This window comes from Arvicola amphibius, chromosome 2 (assembly GCF_903992535.2).
Source record: "Arvicola amphibius chromosome 2, mArvAmp1.2, whole genome shotgun sequence".
Lineage (NCBI taxonomy): Eukaryota > Metazoa > Chordata > Mammalia > Rodentia > Cricetidae > Arvicola > Arvicola amphibius.
The window spans coordinates 36,563,073-36,577,297 of NC_052048.2; positions in this window are offsets into that span (position 1 = coordinate 36,563,073).

Genomic DNA, 14,225 nt, shown 5'->3' on the forward strand with positions numbered 1-14,225 from the left:
GAGGCTAGAAGAGGACATCAGTTCTCCTGGGAGCTGGAGTTACAGAAACAAAGGATGTGGGTGCTGAGCCCCAAACATGGGTTCTCTGCAAGAAACAGTATGTTTTCTTCACCAGTGTACTGTCGCTTCAACCCCCTTGCAATGATGATTTCCCCTTCCCCTTCTCATCATCTTCTTCCTTCTATAACGACTCTGACACGACTCTCAGCTGGGCTTTAAGTGAAGCCCAGTCCTCAGAAACTTCCCTTACTTCAGATATCAGCTGTAAAGCTGGGGCCCCAGGACACTCTCACTTACTGTCAGCCAACTACAGGTTTGAGGGGGTCCTCTCTCCCTTAGGCTTCAGCCTTCACTATCAGTACACACAAACTCTGAAAAGCCATTTACTTTCTGTTTTACTGCAGGACAAAGGTGTAAATGACAGTATCAGAGAGAGGAGGTGAGGGCCCAACAGGCTTTTGACCTCTGTATCCACAGAGGTGCTCTACCCTCTTGTCACTTTGATGGTCTCAGCAGTTCATGGCCAGGCATGCAAGGTCTTCCATATTCCATATCCATAGGTTTTGTTGTGAGTTCATTATGCAGGCATAATAATGGATTAAATCATCAGCCATGAAATTGAACTCCATATCTACTGAACTCCATTTTCATCTCCCCGGAGGTTGGCTGACATCATATGACATAAATCTCTAACCATCTATCCATCTCTGTACTGAGTCACTAACTTAACTTCTCTGGGGACACACCACAAGTCACCTTGTTAAAATGGAGAGAAGCGCATTGTAAGGAGATTGCCATGAGAGATATGCCCATGACTTGAAAAAATGTAGAGATTTTAAGTTTGCTTCCTGTGATCTGGGGGCAAAGGGTAGTGTTGTGTGGCTTTTCCTTGGGAGATACAAACAAATGTTCCACTCACCTCAAATGGGAAACTGACAAAGACACTGGGAAAACTAATGAGTTCACTGAGGTGACGTACAGGGCTGTGGATGAGGGTTACTTCCAGGTGCGTGGATGACCCAACAGCTGCTACATTACTGAAAATCTCATCCCAATGGGGGTGGGCAGTGACAGCTCATGAAACTTGGATTCTGGGAGTTCTCTACAATAACTTGCAGGCCTCTGACTACATCAGAGTCTCCTCTCTCCATAGCAAGACTTACTGTTTTTATAAAGCTGGGGAAGGAGAGTCCTTGGGAATCTTGTTCTGTTCAGGGACATCCTGAGACTTGTGAATTGTTTATTTCTTTAATTATAATTCGTCTCCTTCCAGGATGGCATTGTTTCCATTCTGAGGGCATGGCTGCACAGTAGCAAACAATCAGCTTACTTAGGAATTTCTCCACAGCCCATGACTGTAACTCAGTGTGACGGATAGAGGACATTCTTCATGTATTTAGAAAAATCAACCATCTTTGCCTCACTTGGTACTTTGCATTGAATCAGTGCCTAATAAAAACTATTTGGTAGACTGTACATGCATTTAACTATGACAAGGGACTCAGACTTTCTGATGCTTTACAATAACGCAGTCTTGTAATGGAATTAGCTACAGATGTGGAGGTCGAATACATTTCTTATTACTGTTTCTAGGGCAAACACCATGTTAATGAAAGGGAATCTCCTCTATAAAATGGCTGCAAAATGCTGTTGGATCTCTTTCTCTTGTAATGATTTATTGACAGTTTATGCTTATTTCCATGGTCAGAGAGAAAACAACACCAGTTATTAGTATTTCAAGAAAACTCCCACAGACCATTTTCAAAAGATTTTATTGTTGCTATCAAACACAACAATTGCTTTGTGAATAAACAAATGGGTAATATATACTTTTTTATTCCCGAAATCACTGGATGCCATGGCTAAAATGCTCTATCTGTCTCTTAGCAGAGGCAGTAAGAGAAGGGAAAAAAGCCAAGCTTTCATTTTAAATAAGATTAAAGAAGTCATGATATTGAACCTTAACCCTCTTCATGGTGTGCTGTGGGAACTGATTCTGCCAATGGATTAAGAGTATCAGCCGTAGGGCGTAGCTTCGTATCTGCTGGCATGGTCTATTATCAGGAAAGAGGGAGGTGGTCACTCTCTCGTTTTCCTGTTAGCTTGGATGGTAGAAGCAGAGCAGGTGGCTTGCTGTTGGTGCTTTTTCCCCTTGGGCAGAACATCTGCATCAGTATCTAACCTGTCCTGTATCAGAGAGTGTTCATCCTTATTATACATCTAAATAAATTCTTTTGAACCTCTGCCATGCTCTGTGGATTCTCGCTACAGTGATACCTATGCAAGTAGACGTTATCTGCAGAAAATGAGGGTGGACTTGAAACCACAGCAATGGGGTGTTGCATGGGCAGTTGTGGGTCTGTGAACTGAGGAGCAGTTTCCTTCTTCTAATGTGTCTCAGTCAACTATATCATGAAGAAGAACGGGGGAAATAAAAGAGCTCAGTCCTTTTTCTGTTTCTAAGTCTGGAACATGACCATATAACCTGGTAGCTGAATGGTGTAAGGTGAGTTACTAAGTTCCTGACACGAGTTCCCTCATTTGTGGAGTGGGAGAGTGACTCCTACCTGAAGGCGACACTGTAGTCAGTGTTCTCTTATTATTATATAAACCTTAAGTAGAGGTAGGGAGATGCTTCAGTTAGCAAAGAACACATCTCACAGGCTGAAGAACCTGAGTTTGGAGCCCCAGAACTCATCTAAAGAGCTGAGCACGGGGGCTGCAGAGACAGCTCAGCAGCTAATAGCACTCACTGCTCTTACAGAGAAGCATGGTGCAGTTCCCACTGTGCACACGGCATCTCACAGCTGTCTGGAACTCTCGTTCTGGAGATCTGAAGCCATTTTATTGCCTCTGTGGCATCTGTAGGCATGTGGTATGTATGAACATACACAAGCAAACACACATAAAAATAAAGTAGGAATTGGGTTTTAACTGGATGGAAGAAGGCCAATACAGAAAAGGAAGAAAGGAGAAGGAACAAACCACACCAAGGATTTTTGATAAAGCATAAAGGAATTGTATTGTATTTGCATAAATTCATATAAAATGCACATAAGTGTGTGATAAGTGTGTGTGTGTTAAATGAAGTTATGCCACTTGGATTGAAAATGCCCCTTGCAGGAACCATAGACTATCTGACAAAGGTCCCAAAGCCAGTCACTGGAAACTTCTGTTCAGATAATATAAGCTATTGCTGCTGCCCTAAGTTGCTCTCAGAGATTAACAGTAAGTCCTTTTTGCTAAAGACACTACACGTTTTTGACATAGAACCCAGAAGATGAAAGAGGATCTGACCTAAAAGGCTTCCTCTGGTCTAGCCTTCACACAGGAGAAAGTACTATGTGGTTGCAAAGGGAGGAAGGTTATCAATGGTCTTTTCCTGTGATATCAATGAACTTTAACAGTGACCAGTATAGCAAGATATCACGAAAGGTGCAACAGTGGCCCTCATATCCTGGGGTAACCAACAATTGCCTAATTGGACTTAAGGCCCACACTATAGGAGGGAAATAATGTCTGATACTAGCCAAACTTCCCAGGGCTAGTGAGGTCATGGATCTTTGTCAGGTCCAGCCTGACATATTCGTCTACCTTTTGGGGGAAGAGTGAAGACGGAGAAAGAAATAGATAAGAGACAAAAAACAAAGCCAAGAGAACATTCAGTAAATACTGAGATTCACCTTGCATTTATTTCTCATAGCCATTTTATAACCCAATCCAAAAAGGAGGCGGAAGGAAAAATACTGCCTTACTAAGATATAAAGAGTAACATCATAATTACCTTCTCAATACCCAGAACATCAAGTAACGGCACCCTAGTTCAAAACATCCTGTTAGTAGCCACATCTTGGGTCAAAGTTCCTGTCATATAACCTTGAAAGAGCAAGAATAGGTGTGAACTCTGTGACCTTTACTCAAGGTGGAATAGATCCTCTTCTGTGGACTCCCACACATATTAGGAGAGAATCTGCTACCACCACTTTACTAGAGTGGCATGATTCCTAACTTCATTAAAAAACTGATCCTTGTAGTCACAGACAAGTGCAGCTCTCACGTCCATCAAAGAAGCACCTCACTACAGAAAACAGAGACAAACAGAGAAAGCCACAATAGGTCATACGCAGAGGTCAAGAGATGTGGAAAGCCAGCCCTCAATGGCCGCTCACACAACACAATTCCTGTTCCTATGACTCAAGGACATCACAGAAGAGGGTCAGAATAATTTTAAGAGTCAGGGGCCTAGAAAATCTGCTATGAGATTACATCTCCTAGGAATGATGAGGAAGCTTCATCCATGCTACTGCAACCATATAGATGCCTACACAAGACTGGAGCCATGACAATATCAGTATGTATGCAACCATGAGGCCCCACCACTAGACAACTGACTGCTGAGAGAAGGAGAATTCACCTCACCAGCACAAAATGGTCAGATCTGAAATCATATACACAAAGACAATGCAAACAGACTTAGCATGTTGAATTAATATATTTATGCATATGTATGTAACAATGATAATGAGTACATCTGTTTGGAAGGGTGTGAGGTGGGAAACTTGGGAAGGGGTTGGAAGAAACAGGAAAGAAGGGAAGTGATGTAAGTACATTTCAATTAAAAAGCATAAAATAAAATTTAAAAAGCTGAGTATAGGGGTATGTGTAATCCCAGCATTGTGGAATGAGGGACAGTACTAGAAGGATTTCTGGAGACTTCTAATCCTGCTTGCTTGGCATATAGGGCAAAGTTCCAGATATTGAGTCACTGTGTCTCAGCCAAAAGATCTAAAAAAAGCTAAGTTTTCTTTGATCTCCACACATACTGTGTATGCAGGTTCACACACACACACACACACACACACACACAATATGTCACAAAATGTGTAGAGTCATTGTGACACAGAGCTTTAGCGCCCTGGACATCATCTCTCTCTTTTTGATTTCAAGTTTTCTATCACTTCATGTACACTTAATGATGGGAATAGGGATTGTGGTTCCAGAATTTTTTCTACCAGGTGTCTCCCTAGCTATCTATACTCTAAGCAAGTCACCCAATATAAATTACTCCCATTTTCTATTACTTTGGGTCTTCATTTCCATAAGTCTCCTGAAATATTTTTTCTTACTACTCCATCTTGTTTATATGCAATCTCAGCCATTAATTTAGAATGATAAAGGTATTTTTTTCCTCCCCTAAAATAGTTAGTACTCATCCTGCATGAACTTCCCAAGAGGTAGTTCCAAACATTCACAAAAAGACCTTGAAATCATGTGCACATTAGCTAAGGTCAACAATCAAGAGCATTGCTAAGACTGACAAGGTAGAGAGAGAAGGAGGCAAACTCCCAAGTTTATCAGGTACTAGGGTCCCTCTAGAAGTGACAGAAAGGGGTTCCTAGTAGGTGCATGTAGTGCTTGGTCGAAATAGCTCCACATGATGGACATGGATGGAGGATACAATGTGTTGTTGCTTGAGAGGATGCTGGAGTGGTGTGGGATATGTATTTTTGCCGTAAGAGAGTGAGGTATGGGGTGTTGGGGCTGGGTTTAATTTAGACTCACTGAGAGTGATATCAGCTAGGACTGTAGCATTGACCCAGACCCTATCAGGAGAACTCACTTTATTTGTGGAGAACTCTAACCTAAAAAATGGAATCAGTATTGAATGTTGAAGTTTGTGTACGATATGAGACAGGGAATAAAGAGATGAGACTTGTTACCAGAGCCAGTAGCCAAAGTCAGACTTGTGCTCATAGAAAATACTAGAGAAATTAGAGACTACTTTGGGGTCACCCTTCTTGTCCATGAGTTATTGTACAATTAACCAATATTAGGCTCAATACATTCTGAGAAAAACTGTGTCTGTATCAGCTATGTGAAAACTTCTAAAAACATTTTTCTTTAAACAATGTAAGTACTAGCTCCATCATACATAGGCTTAGTTAAGCATACAAAGTAATCTAGAGATGATGTGAACTATATAGAAGACATATGTAGGCTAAGCATGTACATTGCACTGTTTCCTTGAAGGAACTTTGGCATATTGGGATTTGGACAATGAAGCTAGAGAAGATAAAGAGGCCCTGGCAGGGATGCCTGCCACCAGTCCCTCAGGGATGTTGCAGACAGTTGTGTTATGTTATGATTTTGACCTAGGTCTTCTTATTCTTTCTTACTATCGACCGTGTCAATCAGCAGGGACACCAGGGGCTTATAGGTAAAAATGTTTGGTGCATTCTAGCGAGAAGCTGCTCCTAGTTGCTTTTTGTCCACAGACAACTCACAGTGTTCTTTGAAAATTTACTGGGCTGTTAGTCCATTTTTTCCCCTGTATCATCCCCATTCTGTATATATTTATTTTGTGCCAACAGAGGTTATGGTTCTGAAGCATAGCACATGTTACATTTCAGTCAATATTTTCCTTTAAGATCCCTAGTTTGCCTGTGGTCAGTTGCTGGAAAAATGCACATAACCAAGAGAGCAACTGCCAGGTTAAGAATTTCTATGCTGAGTAAGGAGAGCATAGGGGTTGGCACAGCTTGGGAACAATGTGTCCCAGATGAACTTCCTGATGTCTTCCTGGTGAAAAAAAATGTGGGGCCATCAAGAAAGTGTGCTGGACTGTAACAGAAACTTAAATCTGTAGCTGTCTGGGTTCTGATTCCTTTCCTGTGGCGCTGCCATGCCTATTGTAGCTGACTATATTGTAAATAAATAACAGTGATGTAAGCATAATATTACCTGTATATGTAAGTTCAGTTCAATGGAGGATAGTCTCCTCTACCCACCATACGTCTATTTTTGTAACTTTTTTTTAATGTATGTGTATTTTGCCTGTGTTATGTCTATACACCATAGGCATGCAGTGCCCAGAGAGGCCAGAAGATGGTATTGGATCTCCTGAAACTAGAGTTGCCTATGGGTGTGAACCACCATTTGGATACTAGGAATCTCTCCCAGGTCCTTTGGAAGAGTAGCCACTGCTTTTAACTGTGGAATTATCTCTCCAGTCTCCTCTTTTCCTCTCATCTATCTTTAAATTCATCTCAACATTCCTTGAGTCCCTGTAGAAGGATTCTGCTTTGCCTTTTCTTTTGAATTTAGAATATCTTGCCAATCTCTGCATGAATAATGGATTAAGTGAAACCTTGAACATGTCTTTATTTTATATTTGTTTTTAAAAGTCAAGTCAGAATTCTCTCTTTTTAAAAGGTAGCATGTAGTAACATCCTGGTGATATGAATACAGCCAGGTCTTCTGGGCTCCAGGACACTGTTGCAATCTGACCTCAGCCACTTGGTTGTCACACTTCGGGTAGAATAGGTCATCTTGCCAAATAACTAAATGTACGAGTTGTCTCATTTCCCATAGCTTTGCTGCTGGAGAACACAGGTAGTGAGAAGGAGTCCCTGAGAAGGTATTCCACTACTGTAGACATTGTTGCTAAATAAAGTATAAAGACAAAAGCAGTTTTAGAAAATTCTGTGATGAGCTTCTTGGGACAGGCATCTTACAAGTGAGATTTTTCTCTGCAGCAGATGTTCAGACACTTTCATGGCTGGTTACATTACCCTCTGTCTCGGTGAGGTGCCAAGAATTCTTAGTGAAGGAGTAATGCAATGGGATCACATTGGTCACCCTGACTTAGGACATTCCTCTACAGCATTCACTGCACCCACTCAATCTTTAACTCGGGTTCATTGAGGGTAGAGGTCCTATTTCAAATGTTGTAAGCACCTGTGTGTTCTTGTACAGTCCATTTCATCCAGCAAAATCCAAGTTGTCACCAGCTGGGCTTCTGAGCAAATTCTTTGCTGCTAGCGTAAACAGATGTGTGGAGCCTTGTGCATAGCTACCAGTGAGGCGTGACTGCTGGGTAAGGATGCTCTGTGACTCAATAAAGGTTTAAGTGAAGTGACACATATGCAGATCACATGCTGTACTGCTATCTGTTAAGTCTCAGAAGGCTTTAACATCACATGAGTTTTTGACCGTCGCTTGTGCTTGTTTAATGTGGCAGGCCGCGAGTCTACTAGTGCTTTCCTTAAAGCAAATAGTCTGATTCATTACTAAGAAAATTACTAAGGTAATTTTCAGGTGGTGTTGATGTTTATGGTCCGTGGGTCACACGTTGAAAGGCAAGAGATTTGAAAAGTTTTCTCTGAGAACCATATAGTAAATATTTAGGGAGTTTTTATGATCATCTTGTCTGTTGCTACCACTTACTGGTACCCTTCTAACCTGAAAGCAGAACTGGATGGCGAGTAAATGGATATGCTTCTATTACAGTATAATTTCAAAAATAATAATTAGGGCTGGAGTGGTGGTTCAGTCAGTATAGTGCTTGCTGCAAAAATGAAAACCAAATTTTAATCCATAGAACTCAAGTCAAAATTTTAGTCTACCAGTGTATACTGGGGAGCCAGAGACAGGAGAAACCTTAAAGATTATTGGACAACTGGTCCTGCCAAACTGGTGGTCTCCAGGTTCAGTGAGAGAACTTGCTTCAAAATCATGATGGGAAATGTTAAAGGAAGACATCTGATGATTCTCTTTTTCCTCCATATGCACAAACACACAAATATCTCCACATGCACACATGCATTTGCATGTGCACAGACACTATTGTCTCCACAGGTAAACACAAACATCTCTATTTGTACACACACAAACATTGCCACATAAACATTACACAGACATCTCCTCATGCATACACAATCATCTCTACTTGTACACAGATATATCCACATGAACACACACAAACATCTCTACTTTCACACACACAAACATCATCACATCCACAGACATATCCAAATCCACACACAAATACATTTACAAGTATGCCCACACATATACATATTCATTTGCACACACACAAACACATCTATATATTCATAAAACATATGCATATAGCCCCTCTCAAGCACACACACACACACAAACTTGCACACACATAGATATCACATGGACATACCCATATTAAAAATTTGAAAAGCACTAGGAAGGCAGAGTGCTGGATTTGGCATATAAACTGTGTTTTGGTAACCCCTCTTTTAGAAGAATCATTCTAGTAGTGGGAGAGAATTGATTGAAGAATAGAGAGGCGACTGGAGATAGAGCCATGAAGAGGAGAGAATTTCAAGGAAAGTTAATATGTTAGTCTGGGGTGGAGGGACAAGAATAGAAATTGAAAGAAGAATTGATGGGACTTGACAGAGATAGACAAAATATGCAGAGTCTGCATCAATCTTGGATGGTTTGGGGGCTTCAAGCAATAAAACAAAGCATGACTTTTCCTTGGCCGCATTAGGGAGGATTCATTTTTGGTCTATTGCTTGCAGGATGTGACAGCTCAGGTTACTGACATCCTTCAGGATTTATGAAAGCTCAGACAGCTTTACGCTCCTATTAATGATACAAAATTAAAAAATTTATATGCAGTTTCAGGTTTCATGAAGAAAAACTCAATTGGATTTTCTTTCTACTGTAACAAGAGAAGATCTGTTTTGTACATAAATTGTGAATTTTGTTGTTAATGATCTCATGCATTTCATTAAAAGCTCAATTCCTCTTCTGCTTAGGGGATTTTGGTAGGTAATATTCAAGAACATGACTTAATATTTATTGTTTATTAATGGAAGGGATTTGTGATTAAAAAGGTAAACTTGATAATATAAAACAAGTAATTTGGTTCTGTATGGTTAGTATGAGGTACATATTCCCAATCAAATAAGATTAAATTATATCACAATGTATTATTCCTCCAACTGAGTTCCACCGAATACCAGAACATACGGGAAACTCATGTTATCTACTGCAATACTCAAATACTGAAAGAATGACAGACTTCTCTGTGGCCAAATAGTGTTTTTTTTTCCAAACCTCTGAAAAAAATTTAAAACCTTTAATATCCAATTCTTACCTTCTCTTTATATTTTCAAAAAAATCCATATGTGATTTCTTTTAAAATTAGTATGTGATGTATAAGGAGGCAGCTCAGCAGGTTGAGTACTTGTCTACCATGTGCGAAGCCCTGAGCTTGATAGCCAGCACTACGTGTGCCAGGGTGCGATGTCTAAGTCTTATAATCCTAGTACTTGGAAGATGTAAATAGGAAGATCACAAGTTCAGGTTCACATTCAGCTAAAGTGGGCATCAAAACCAAGCTGGGCTACCTCAGACCCTATCTCAAAGTGTGTGTGCTTGTAGTTAATATCACATACTGTTTGTGGCTGCAGTATCTCTTCAATCCACTATTTTGAAAATGAAAAGGGTTAATAACAGGAGCAGCATGTAGGACCACTCTTAGGTCCCATCATAAATAACCAAATACTCTGAGAATCTCTTTTTGAACAAGACCTTATGGAATACTGATATTGCTGGAGTTTGGTAACCAATGCTTCCTTTAATTCTTAGCTCTCTGTGTTAGGTACAGCATAAAATTACATAGGGGTGGTTTAAGAAAATACAATATTAAGTATACAGTAGGCCTACTAGGTTAGAATGCCTAGGTATAAAATTCAGAGACTAGTATCTCTGATGGTACCCAAGTGATCTCACTATATAGCCAAGGCTAGGGATAATAACATGAAATAATTTCCTCTTACTCTTTTAACTAACTACCTTGCCCTTATCATGCTAATTATTTTACCGAAAGATTTATGATGTCTATCTATTTGATCATATGCTTATTTTTTTGTAAAGTATTTAAAGGAATGAAAAAATGATCCAGTACCTCTTCGAACGTCTTCCCAAACTGGGTCTGACTGCTCCCCGCGAGTGAAAGATCATGGCACAACAGTCCCTTTGGGTTATTTCTTTCTTTTCTTTTCAACGGAGTACATCGTTTCATGGCCTTTTGTCCCCTCGTGCTCAGCTAGGTTATTACCACAGTGCCTTTCAATGTCAAGTTGATTTTTTTGTAGCGCATCTTTTGAGAATCTTGCCCTTTTCTCCCTGGGCTTATCAACGCTTTCTTGACAGCAGGGGCTCAGCCTATTCATGTCCCTTATTCTTCTGTCCTCAACTAGGCTTTATTAAAGAGTTTGTTTTCAGTGTCTCGTCTGGCCATCCTGGGTGCAGGGCTCAGTTTAGTCTTTGTTTCCTTCATTTCATTATTTTCCTCTCCAGCCAGTCAGTCCAGACTCACTAAGATGCCAGCTCTGAGAAACTATTTCCAGCTTTGGTCTTGGCAGTTGCACTGCGGTCTGTTTGTTCAGATTTGCAGGACAGCGAGTGTTTGCACTTGATATGTTTCCAGAATCCCACAGAAATGTCTTAGTCTTAGCAGTTGGCCTTTTTAAAAAGCCTAAAGTGCAGTGACTGGATGTTATTGCACAGTGCCAGTCACCCACACCCCAGAGTATGTCACAGTGTCACTATATTGATTTGCATCCAGTAACATAAAGGTAACCGAACTTAACGTGAAGGGAATTCAGAGTTTCTGGTACTTCATGTGTGGACAGAATAAATAAACCCCAAAGAAGCATGTTCACTCTAAGTGACAGGAAGGTGTGACTTTCACACACTAGGTCTTAAAATCACTACTCTCTCCCATGTATAAAGTGACCATGGGTTAAAGACTTACTTATAAGCACACCACCAAAATATAAAGACAGCTGCAGGGGAGAACTCTAAGAATGACAAATTGGTGGAGCATATAGATAGCTTGGAGGAAATGTGCAAAGAGATAGTATGATTTGTTTCCCATGTGATGGGAATCAAAATCAGTTTTGTCTTCACTGGATAAGTCTACTTATTTGCTTGATATCATTACCAATTATTTATAACTTAGAGTTATAACATATCTGAAGGGCTCCAAAGGTCTAAAAGCAGGTACCTGGATAAGCTATGCGCTGAAGAGTACATAGAATTCCACTGGAGATATCTAGTTTTGCCTTGGGATGCTTCCATGTCATCACATTGACACCATTTGTAAGAAACTTGTTGATTTTTGAAGCACTTTTGTTCATTATTAATGTGTGTATGTGTCTGTGTGTGTGAGAGAGAGAGAGAGAGAAAGAGAGAGAGGGAGAGAGAGAGAGGAGGGGTAGAGAGGGAGGGAAAGAGAGAGAGGGATGGTTGGGAGAGAGAGAGAGAGAAAGAGAGAGAGAGAGAGAGAGAGAGAGAGAGAGAGAGAGAGATTTGTGGGGTTGCATAGGTACACACAGGCCACTGTGCACATGTGGAGGTTAGAGGATAATTTTGTGAAATGGATTCTTCTACTTTTAAATGAATTCTGGACAGGCTTTCAGGTTTGCACTGCAACCTCTCAACTGTTTGAGCCATCTCACCAGCCCAATTTCTGAAGCACTTTGAAATACATGTTTCTGGCCATCACTTGAACCTCTTTAAATACATTGGTAGCATCTTTTCCTATGTGATCTCAGTCAGGTGAGTTAGGAAGGCCCATCATGATTCTCGGGGCATGCAGTTGTTAGTGAGGTAAGGTTAGGTAGTGTTTAAGAACTTTGCAATCACATGTCTAGATTTCTTTACACTTCTCATTTACATTGGAGGAAATAGGATAACCCCAACCTCATGAAGTTGTTGTAAGCAATAAGTGAACTCATACATATAAAAGTTGACCTATTGTTGTTACTATTTTAGAAAGCCCATTTCTAAACATGTCACCTGTACTTCTACTTGTGGAGTCACCTGGAAAGCGAGACTTTATTGGCTTTTCAATTTCTGCCCAACCCCATGTCTAAAGAGCTTTGTAGTATCTGTAGAGATGGCCCTAAATGATTGCTGTACTACAACCTGAAAAACTGGCAAGATGACAATTTCATGTCTTGGTTGTAATATCCAGAGGGAGGACTTCTTTGCTGTATGATCATCTATGCAATTCTATGGAGTGGGTATTATTAAATCTACCCACAGATGATTGTTAATAAGACCTGTGATAATCTCCTTACTGCATCCACTAGATTAGACTAAAAAACAGCCAGATAGCTGGAAAAAGAAGTATTTCAGAGTTGGATAATTGAGTCAATAAGGCTAAGTTAAAAGAAAGGCACCTTCTTAATCCCAGCATTGGTAGGCAGAGGCAGGCAGTTCTCTGTGATTTCTAGGTAAGACTGGCCTACATAATTAGTTTCAGGCCAGTCAAGGCTACATACTGAGGCTTTGTTTCAACAATAAACTATAAACAAGCAAACAAACATGAAAGCTACTCTCACCAGTATGAGGGAAACAAGAGTAGACATCACCCAATTCATTAATGAGCCTCTAGCCACCAGACTAAGTGAAAACAGAAAGTTAGAAAGAGGTAAAAGTAAATTAGCTGCCTTTTTGATCTAAGCATCTCCCTACCCTTGAACTTAAATATGACTCTCAGGCCTTTGAACTCCACAGCTTAAATCTGTGTACTTCATGCAGAGAAGTCTCAGGACATTTGCCTTCAGATTGTGAGTCAATCCATTTCTTCATTTAGTCCAGCTCATTCATTTTGTTATCACTTTGCCCTTTAGTTAGATTTCTTTCCAGAATTCTAAGCCCCAAGGAGCTTAGCAGAATTTGTGTGTGAATTCTCTGCTGTCTATGTGTGACTTTACAAGCTTTCTGATCTGCTCTCATGGGATGCTGCTCACTAAAGGTCACGATGTGGAACCTCACCCACATCTCAGAGTAGCACAACTGGTTGCAGCCAGTAGATTCAGAGCTATGTTGACAACACAGGGCTTTATTGCTATCCTATCATGTGTTTAACTAGAGTTCCTGCTATCCCCTGCCCTAGGAATGAAGGGTGCCTGCTGTGAGCTGAAACTATAAGAGGAGCCCAAGAAATTATAGCTGAGTTTGCCTCAGGCAAAAGAGCCAAGAGCTGGTGAAACAGCAAAGACTAGAGCCAGGAATCTTCCCGAATCTCCACAGAAGCTACCTATAGGGATGGAGGTCATAAGAAGTCATCAATATGGTGGAGAAAAAGCACTGTTTCCTTGGTTTCTAGAACTCTGTTGTTCTGTTTGTCTGTTGGAATATTTGAGGCATGAAGCACATGTGCTGTTTTCTTTCTCCAAGAGAGTATGTTATTGTGTATGGACAGTATACACATATACAATTGTATATGCATATTATAAATGTACTACATCAGAGGGTATCTCATGACAGAAGACTCATGAGTGTTCAATTCCAAACATATGTGCAGATCAAAACAGCATCCCAACGACCCATTATCTGCCCAGATTCCCCGGCCTCGGACTTTAGCACCTAGCTCTAATTTC